Source organism: Eurypyga helias, unplaced genomic scaffold (genome assembly GCF_000690775.1).
Source record: "Eurypyga helias isolate BGI_N326 unplaced genomic scaffold, ASM69077v1 scaffold933, whole genome shotgun sequence".
In the NCBI taxonomy this organism is placed as follows: domain Eukaryota; kingdom Metazoa; phylum Chordata; class Aves; order Eurypygiformes; family Eurypygidae; genus Eurypyga; species Eurypyga helias.
Window position 1 is genome coordinate 2,312 of NW_010242912.1, and position 10,701 is coordinate 13,012.

The 10,701-nt window shown below is 40.1% G+C and overlaps 1 protein-coding gene across 2 annotated transcripts in view; it reads left to right on the forward strand.

Annotated features, from left to right (window-relative positions):
- The first annotated feature begins 7,882 nt into the window (after positions 1–7,882).
- The window catches only part of ZNF644 (zinc finger protein 644), a 25,750-nt gene continuing 22,931 nt past the window's right edge, over positions 7,883–10,701 (forward strand). For both annotated transcript variants that reach the window (XM_010149202.1, XM_010149203.1), the window contains exon 1: positions 7,883–7,988. The gene's annotated coding sequence lies outside the window, so the exon portion shown is untranslated. The remainder of the gene's footprint in view (positions 7,989–10,701) is intronic.

The window sequence follows — 10,701 nt, forward strand, 5'->3', positions numbered from 1 at the left end:
TCACGTTGGTGTTCCTCATAATGTCTTTTAAATAGAGGACTGTCAGAGCTTCTTATTTGCCTTCTGAAATGTTGTCTGCATTTTCATTTTTTAATTTATTGATATAAATTGTAGAAAAAGGCTCCCCAGTAGATTTTTCTGTCAACAAAGTTAGTAAAGGTTGGTGCCCTTATTCATAGTTGTTGCCTCTTGGTTGTGCTGATTCAGCAGCGCATGGGTCCCAGCCTTTTAAACTGCATAGTGAAACTGTTGATAAAGTGTGAAAGAAGGAATGTGGGGGAGTGGAGGAAGGCGGGAGTTACTTCAGTTGGCTTTGCTGCAAAGAAAAGCATCATCCCAATGTATAGCACAGTAATTTGACAGCATATGGCTTCGTGTTGAGACCCCTCCTCTTCTCTGCAAGCCAAAATCTTCTGCAATGACAGAAGGTCTTTCATTTTATTATCATCCCCCCATGTAAGGAGTGTGGTGGTGAGACAAGGGCCTGAAAGAACGCAGTGCTTTGCTAAACATGTGCTCTTTGTGAAATGTCTCACAGTGACTGGAGTTGTTTTAACAGCATTGCTGGGGTGGGAGTGGGCTCTATGAGGAAAAAATATTTGTATTGTATTGCCTGAAAAGCCGACACTGAGAATCCATCATCCTTAGGCCCCTCTGAGGTGTGACGTATCGAGAAGGCATCTAAGTAAATTGTGACATAGAAGAGGAATTCGTCCTGTGGAAAGTCCTGAATTGTAGAAATACTAATAGAGGATGAGGTGAGACTTGGGAAATGCATATTTATATGTTTAAGTGTGATATTACTTTGAAATAATATTATCACTCACTAAGTATTTAGTGAGAGAGCTCTGGAAAACAGGAACATTGGAAGAGGGGTAGAAGGGAGAGGGGCATCAAATTACTGCTTTGCTGTGAATATGTTCTATATAACTTGGCATAGAGAGAATGCACTTTTTCTATATACCTGATTATTTTTGTGTAATCTTAAGCTGTCAGAATGATAAATGTGTAATTAGTGGCTGGAAACTTTCTTTAATTAAAATCCTCTTTTGCCTGTATCACTGATATTTGTAAATAAAAGAAAAAAAATGGATTGTCTGAGCATATGGAGCACTCTGAAGAGGACTAAAGTAAGGGAGAATTTGGATACTGAGTGGCAAAGTGTACTAAAACATAATCTCAGAACAGTTGAGGTTGGGAGGGATCTGTGGAGGTCTTGTCCAGTCCTCTGCCTTCAGTAGGGTCACCTAGAGCAGCTTGTCGAGGACCATGTCTGAACAGCTTTTGAATGTGTCCATGGATGGAGGCTTCACAATCTAGAGTGACTGAGAAATCTGTGCCAGTCACTCTCTCAGAAGAAAAGTTGTCCTTGTTTACAGATGGAAGCTCGTGCGTTTCAGTTTGTACCCATTGCTTTTTGTCCTGTCACTGAACACCGTTGTAAAGAGTCTGACTCTCTTTTTGTATCCTCCCTGCCTTCAGATGTTTGTACACAGTGATGAAATCCTACCAAGACTTCTCCAGGTTGAACAATCCTAACTCTATCCATCTTTCCTCACAGGAGATGCTCCAGTCTCGTAACTGTCTTAGTGGTTCTTTGCTGGACTCTCTCCAATAGCTCCCTATTTCTCTTGGACTAGGAAGGCCAGAACTGGACACACTTCTGCAGATGTAGCCTTACCAATGCTGAGTAGAGGATAAGGATAACCTCCCTCAGTGTGCTGGCAATACTCCTGACACAGAGCAAGATACTGTTGGCTGCCTTTGCCGCAAGGGCATCTTGCTGGCTCACATCCAGTTTGCTGTCCAACAGGCCCCCAGGTACTTCTCCACAAAGCTGCTTTCCAGCATGTGCTGCTGCATGAGATTATGTGGTGCAGTACTTCATACACTCTGTCAGCCCATTTCTCCAGCCTGTTGAGGTACATCTGAATGGCAGCACAACTTACTGGTGTGTCAGCTGCTCTGCGTAGTCTTGTATCATGAGCAAACTTGCTGTGGGTACCTTCTGTCCCATCATCCAGGTGGTTAATGGGGATGTTGAACAGTGTTGGACCCAGTATTGACCCCAAGATGCAACGCTAGTTACTGGCCGTAAACTACATTTTGTCCCACTGATCACAACGCTTAATTTTTGGCAACCTGATTAAAATATTGTCCCACAACAAGGATGGGAGCATGACTTTTATGTACAGGCTGTAATGGTGAAAAACTTTCTTGTTTTGTAATGCTGGTGGTTAATAAAACTATTCATTGTATTGTGCCTAGGTAAAAGCAGTTTTTAGCACCATACTTGAGGCTTAAGAATACATTTGACTGAAAAACACAGGTTATGGTGATGAAAGATGAAAAATGTTTTCTCGAACAGTTTCTTTAGAGAGAAAAAAGGTGTGAACATGTGAGATTGACATAAAGGAAAAGAATTTGTCTATGCATGGAAAAGCACATAAGAGAGAGAAATAGTGTGTATTATCACAGAGCATTAAATCTGTATTTTTCAAACTTATGTGACTCTTACATGGTAATGACTAGCAGCATTCCAGTATGTCTGCATTTAGGAAAATTCAACATTTGCTTGTAGTTTTCATACTCTTTCAACTAATGGCAGTGCAATTCAAACTAAATCATACTACTAAAAATCCAAACTAGACAAAGAGCTGCAGGAACGTGGAGGCTTAAGTACGTGGCTGTCCTCTTTGAACAGAGGTGTGGAATGCTGGGGGGAGTTAGGGAAACCTGTGGAGTTGCCAGACAATGTGTGACCATTACTTAAGTTATCAGAATCAAGGATTTGAGTTTTTTTATAATGGTTAAGCATCTTTTAGAAATACCTAATGCACTTTGTGAAGTGTCTACCAATGAAACCATCTTAAACTGCTGTATACTAGCACTTAACAACTAGAAGAGTATTTTTTGAAGTCATACATCTGATTCTTGTGACACATAAATTGTGTTGTCATTTATGTTACTGATTTCAGTATTTAATTTTAGCATGATGCACCCCATTGTGATACACTGGTTTATTTTCCCAAGCGAAGCAATACCAGAGAAATAAGATTAAGAATGGTCAGTGACAGTAACAGTATTCTCTTCTATGACTTCCGAATTGTAAGATGGTCATTCTTCAGTTGTGTACTGTTTCCTTTCACATGTGAGATGTTACAATATCACTCTTAAATATTTTAGACCAGAAATCAAGTTTCTCAAATTTTAACATATTTAAGGAAACTTTTTTTTTTCCTTGCTACCTGACACATGGCTTTTGAAGAAATTTTTTCATTAGAAACAAAGTTTCAGGTAAATAAACTTGCTGAAAAAGTGTTCTTCAGGTTTGATGTTTCAGAGTATGATCTTCCTGAAAGGGCAGTTTGCCTTTGTGTGATGACTCCTCTATAACTCAGAGTTTCTCTTTAGTCAACTTTTTCCACAAAGATACGACAACTCAGTGAATCAGCAGTATAACAAAAGGTTATACCGTGGGTGGCAATAACTTTGTATTTCTTTATGTAGGTATAATGCAACTTCTTAGTGTGGTATCAGGTTTTGGGGGTCTTTTGCTGCTTTAAAAATAATTTTTAATATGGGATTTTGAGTAGCTATGAGTTTTCCAGTGTTTGTGCTCTCACGCGAACAGCTATGGATCTGAATTGAAGATAACTATTTTTCAGAGGAACGAACCCCTCAGACTGTAGTTATATTAATGACCATATAGTTGCCCTCCCTCACCTCCTTCACGTGCAGTATTCATCATGTTGTGTGTACTAAACAAGCTGTCTCCTCAATACAGAAGTTTAAGGAAAATCCAGTAGTGTTCAGGTGAATAGGTAGGTTTCAGAGCTAAGTAAAGCTGTCTGCAGATAGTCAATGTCTCTGCTGTGCAGGCGGGAATGTATTTTCAACAACTCAAATTTGCAAGCATGGATAGGAGCTGGAGGAAGGCAAGGGGGGAGTCACTGACTGGTCCTCTGGTTGTCAGACCTTTTGGTTCTATTTCCATCTGAAGGGTGAGTGGATCTGGATAGCTTTTAAGAAGAGATGAAGTGGAAAATGAATAATAGGTATTCTTCTAATGATCACAGTGTCCAAATTTTATTGACTTTGGGTATACATACTGTTAGATAACACCCTAAACTCGGGTGTGAACTGTGTGTGTTGCTATACAGAAGAGGCAAAAATACTGTCCAGCTGTCTAAATAACTTGTTTTTCTTTTTTACTCAAGATCGGGCTGGTTTGTGCTAATACACTACTCTCTTACTCTGTATGAACCTTCATTTTCCAAAGATTCTTAAACCTTTCAGTTCTGATGGGAGCTCCATGCTTGACATTTGCCATGATTAAGTTAAAGGAATAGACTGCGTAATGGAGTAAAATGGGAGGAGATGCCCCTCTAATCTTGTGCTACAATGTTCTTTTTAAGCTCTCTCTGGTCTGTTGTTTGTTGCCTAAAAATCTGTGGCTTTGGCTCCATCATCTTTAATATCATCTGCCATTTGAGAAAGCTTTATTACAGGAATGCTTGTGGATAAAATTATAGGTTCTGTTAATTTTCTCTATTTCCATAACCAAGTCTTGAAGAAAAATCTAAATGTGAACAGTGCAAACCCAAAGCATGAATCTGCTTAAAGAACTTGACTTATGAGGAGTTACCTAGCACAGGACAAGTATATTTTCGCCTTTGTTACAGCACTACTGAAAGACTTTGTATTTATGCAGTTACTTTAACTAGGCTGAGTAAATTCAATCCATTTAGGGGATGGATTTTAATTTTTTGTGTCACTTAGAAGTTGCTCTGTGCTTTTAGCTCTTTGGCTTACATTTATGAACTTAATGCGAAACTTGGTAGCAGAACACATAAAAGCACTTTATGCTTTTCACAAACTCAGCCAAATCCTTTCCTCTTAATTTTTCATCTCCAGTGTGCTTTCAGATCTGTTGGAAATCCTTGTAAAATTAGGTGGGTTTTGTAGCAGAAACTGACAAATCGCTAACTACAACTAGTAGGCAACGGCGTAGTAAGCTTAGCACTGGAGTGTAAGCCTTAATGAAGGCAGTGCTCTTAATTTCTGTGTGACCCTATTACATAGCGAAGGTTGTCATTATGAAATAAGAAATTTGAAGTGTCATAAACCTACTGGTAATAAATACAATTAATAATGTACATAGAACAATGGAATTAAGTACATTCCTATCAAAAAGAATTATTAATGAACAGAAAGTGGACAGCATATATCTGATGACGGGAAGGTTGCATCTAACCTGAATTACTGAGTGACCTAGGAAGCTTGCTCAGAGGGATTACTGAATAATTATGTTAATATGCAATTATCACTTCCATTTCTTCTGTAGTAACCTCAAGATGTAGTGTAGTAAGGGTGTTATAGCAAGTGCTGATAGTTTGCAAAAATACTGATGTTCAAGATTTTTGAGACAATAAGATTAGCTTAAGGCACTTAAATGATGATCTGTCAGCTTGAAGATAGATCTGACCTTACACTTCTTTAATGCTTAGACTGTCTGGCCACAGGCAGTCATATCTACAGAAGTCATTATGATTTTTAGAACTGGTATTTTAAGAAGAGAAGTATTATTTTAAAATGTAAACTTAAAAGTACTTAATTAAATAGGGATGGATTGTGGCTTAGTTGGCTAAATAATGGGTTGTTTTCTACTTTTGAATATGAAATAATTACTATATAGTAAACGGCATATTGTGTAACCCAGAAATAACACTGTTAACTGCACTACAGTCTTTGTAGGCTTAACAGAGGTAATTGAATTGAATTTGGCCTAGCCTTTTAGCTAAAGTGTGTTTCAAAGGTATGGGTCTGGGATTGTGTACACTTGAGTATGCTTTTGGAGCACTGCCATTTTTTACACTTCTGTATCTCCTAGGTATGCTGCACTATGTTTTTAAATAGAAATTATCTCAGCTGTTTGCCCTATAAGCAGTACTTGCAGCAGTTTTAAAGTTTGACCTCGATGTTTAGTTTTTCAAAAAACTAAGTAAGGATTAACTACCATACATTTTGACAGAATTAATAATTTGTTTATTTTTGATATTGTATAGAGAAGCTAATTTCAAAACTGAGGAAATAAGCAAAGAATATTGCATAGGTTTGGTTACATCTTAGTTGTTAAAATGATTGGTTGGTTTGTGGGGGTTTTTTCCCCTTTTTTTTGTTCAGATTAGGTAGTGTTTTAGTTTAGGTGTTGCGTTTCCTAAATGGTATGAGTTGTATGATAAGGTTTCCTCAAAAACGATGGCATTATGTGGGCTGTTTTCGTGACCGTGTCTTGTTACACCTGTCATTGTTACTGCATGAATTTCTACACGTGGAGTAGGTAACGTAAACTGAGTACTGCATCTTGGCTCAGGGTCATCATGAGACTAAACTACCGTAAAAAGCTATTTTGTTTTCTTTAATGCCACGCTGTTTAAACTGCTAACTTTCTTGCTACTCTCCTGCATGTAAAATAGTGAATGGTACCACCCTGATAGCTGGAAAAAATGTGATAATTAGCAGAAAAATTAGCATTAAATGTAACAGCAGTATTATTGATACAGTAAGCATTTCAGGCTTGATTCAAAGACTGTAATCTGTAGGGACAGCTGTATTACTGTAGGAGACTTCTAATCAGACCCATGTGGAATAGTTCACAATCTCCACAATATGGAAAGGAGGCCCTTACAAGACAGCACAGAGTAATGTTTTGGATAATGCTGCTGATAACTCCGAAAAGAGTTCACTTCAAGGCTGATCATATGGTGCTCTAGCCACCTTCCTAACTTAGGCTTTAACGCTAATATTTAGCATCAGTATGGTTTTGTGTGTGGAGCAACATGGTTTTGTCTTCATCACGTAAACCTGTGAAAAGTTTTCAGGAGCCGTTCTGATAATGAGGGTTGCGATCTCCAAGCAGGCATGATATTCTCAGTTTGCCTCCCCGCTGTTCAGGGGCTACCAGTGAAGTTGCTTTAAATGGGAAGCGTCTGTTCTTCCTCTGAACCCCTCACACCACAACAGATGGGTGGAACTTGGAACATGGAAGGTTTTACCTCAGAGGTGGTAACAGTGAAGCCACTCATTAACACTGAATTTACCACTTCGTTAGCAACGTTGCTTCCTGTTGAGAAAAGCTAATAAAGGCTCTCAAATTGACTGAGCATACATTTGTCTGCCTCTGCAGTAATAAAACAAGGAAAACACATCTTTCAGGCAAAATTGACTTCCTAAATTTCTTCTAAACTTTTTGTGAACATATTTATACTCTGCTGCTTGATACTGCCTTAAACCTATACTATTCAGTTGTAAAATTGTTGGAGCTGCTGTGTGCATCCTTGGAGGTTTCACTTCTTTTAATTGACTTTTGCATTACTGATTCTTAGTGCGTGTTTGCACTGCCCATTTCTAACTTGTATAGGTGATGTAAAGACTCCTGCTGGGTGGTGCATTATCACCGTTTTAGGGTAATAGCTTTGAATGTGATCTTATTGAAAGTCTTTGTTATGGTGGAAGATGACCTATTGCGAAACAGCAAAGAAGTGCAAAAATCTAAGAAATGAGAAGATAAAAAAATGGGAGTATAGTAGAACATTTGCATAAAGTTTTTACCTTCAAAACAGTAAATGATTAGTATTATATTAAGGTTTGCTTTTTACAAACTTAAAGGAGTTTAAAGTATTTGTTTTGTCCTTTTGCTGACTGGAAACCAAAGCAGCACAGTATCAGAATTTCATGAGACTGTAGCTAGCTTTGAATTGTGTGGATAGCTATCAAAATGTTGAATTGAAAAACTAATGGCAATGCTGGACTCTAATTTTAGAATGTGATGTATAAACATGGAAGTGGTGTGTTTAACCAGGTTCTTTTGTCTCCTTAGGAAAAAAGGATGTCAAGCGTGGTCTTCCTTGATTTTGATGAAGGACCATTGCAGGAAGCCATGGATATTAGTTGTGAGTTATAACATCTTAATTCAAGCAGTTTAGGTAATGCCTCCTTTTAACTGAGCTCTATTCAAAATGTCAATTAGTAACTGAAACTGTGTTGTTGTGGTTTAACTCAGCGGGCAGCTAAACACCACACAGCCATTTGCTCACTCCCCCCTGCAGTTGGATACTGGGAGAGAATCAGAAAAAAGGTAAAACTTGTGAGTTGAGATGAAGGCCATTTAACAGGACAGAAAGGGAGTGGAAAATAATATTAAATAAAAGAATGTACAAAACAAATTATGCACAGTGCAATTGTTCACCACCCACTGACTGATGCCCAGCCAGTCCCTGAGCAGTGCCTGCTACCACCCCAGCCAATTACCCCCAGCTTACGTGTTTAGCATGTTGCCATATGATAATGAAATACCCCTTCAGCCTGTTTGGGACAGCGTTTTTGGCTGTGTCCCCTCCCCCCGCCAGCCCCTGAGCGGTGCCTGCTACCACCCCAGCCAATTACCCCCAGCTTACGTGTTTAGCATGTTGCCATATGATAATGAAATACCCCTTCAGCCTGTTTGGGACAGCGTTTTTGGCTGTGTCCCCTGCCAGCTTTGTGAGCACCCCCAGCCTCCTTGCTGGCCCGGCAGTATGAGAAGCTAAAGAGTTCTTGACTTAGTGTAAGCACTGCTCTGCAACAACTAAAACATTAGTGTGTTATCAACATTATTCTCATCCCAGATCCAAAACATGGCACTATACCAGTTATCAGGAAGAAAATTGACTGTATCCCAGTTGAAGTGAGGACATTCCAAAGTAAATTTAAAGCCATTTCCAAGCTAGTCTTACAAATCATGAGCATCCATGGTGCTACATACTGGAAAATGTATCAAGGAAACTATCTGTTTTGTATTCTCAGTATTCCCTGGAACAGACAGCATAGAAAAGAGAGATTCTTCACTTAATGCAGAGTGACAAGGCAAAAGTTTATTTTAGTCCATGACTTCGGGATCCATGTGTCGTAACAGTCCTTTGGCGCAGGATAGATGGTGTGTGGTGTTGGATTGTTGCATGGTGAAGCCAGTTCTGGTTCTATTACTGCTGCATTTGTCCAGTTGTATCATCACTGCACTTTGCATGCTTTCATCAAAATCTGTTCTTCATAGTCTGGGCGATTCTTACTGTAATACTGTTGATATGGCATATAGCAACCATAGCAGTGATGACAGGCAGTATTAATGTAGCAATAATATCATGCAATTCAAATAATTGGCTTTTCTCACCTAAAATCAAATCCCTTTGAGGTACACATTGGACTTCCTCATCCTTCCGCATTACCTACCAGGTGCACCCAGGACCTTGAACAAAAGCAATCCTACAGATGGGTTTGCCTTCGCCTGAAGCAGGAATAACCCGGACTGTCTTCCCTGGCATATTTTTAATATGCAGTACTGGGACTTAGTCCCTTTTTTACATTACATGAAAATTTTGACTGGGCAGGGCCAGCTCCATTGACAGATCCCCTACTGTTGACAAACCATGTGGTTTTTGCTAAATGTGTATCCCAGTGTTTGAAAGATTCACTGCCCATCCTGTAAGTGTAGTCTTAAACAGTCCACTGTACTGTTTGATTTTCCCAGAGGCTGGTGTGTGATACACCCACTCAATGCCATGCTCTTTGGCCCAGGTGTCTATGAGGTGGTTACAGAAATGAGTCCTGTTGTCTGGCTCATTTCTTTCTGGGGTGCCATGTCACCACAGGCCTTGCTTTTCAAGGCCCAGGGTAGTATTTCAGACAGTGGCATGGGGCACAGGTTATGTATCCAGCCATGTTTCCAACATCTCTTCAGTTCGAATACAGCAAGTCACAGGTCCTGTGTATCTCTAACTCTAAAACCCTAAGGGTCGACTTTAGGTCTCCCCTGGTTCTTTCTGCCAGAGACTCCAGGTAGGGCCATTCTCCCCAGCTGGAGTGTAGAGCACAGTCTTCACATCTTGCCCTGCCCAGACTGGTCCAAGGGCTACGGTGTGGACTGTCTCCTGTTTAATTTGTTCAGAGGCTTGTCATTGCTCAGGGGCCCATCTGAAATCGTTCTTCTGGGTCACTTTTGATAGAGAGGGCTTACAATCTGAATGTTATTTGGAATATGCATTCTCCAAAAACCCACACGTAATGAAGTATGCTTCCTTTTTGCTCGTTGGTGGGGACATAGCTGTTAGTTTATTGGTCACGTCCATCAGGATCTGACGATGTCCATCTTGCCATTTTATTTTAAGAACTGGATCTCCTGTGCAGGCCTGTGACCTTACTTTGTTTTATGGCAAAACTGGCTTCCAGAAGGATTTGGATGATCTTTTTCCCCTTCTCAAAACCTCTGTCTACAGTGTCACCCCATACAATCATGTCATCAATGTATTACAGGTGTTTTGGAGCTGCACCCTGTTCCAGTGCAGTCTGGATCAGTCCGTGGCAAATGGTAGGGATGTGCTTCCACTCCTGGGGCAGTTGATTCCAGGTGTACTGGACACCCCTCCAGGTGAAAGCAAATTGTGGCCTGCACTCTGCTGCCAAAGAGAAGACGCGTTGGTGATGTCAGTTGTGGTGTACCTCTTGGCTGCCTTTGACTCCAGCCCTTAGTGCAGTTCTAGCTTGTCCAATGCGGCAGCACTCAGTGGTGGGGTGACTTCATTCAGGCCACGATAGCCCACTGAAGGGGTGAGTGAGTCTTGCTGATCACTCCTTGTCTCCAGCTGATGAATCAGCTTACAGATG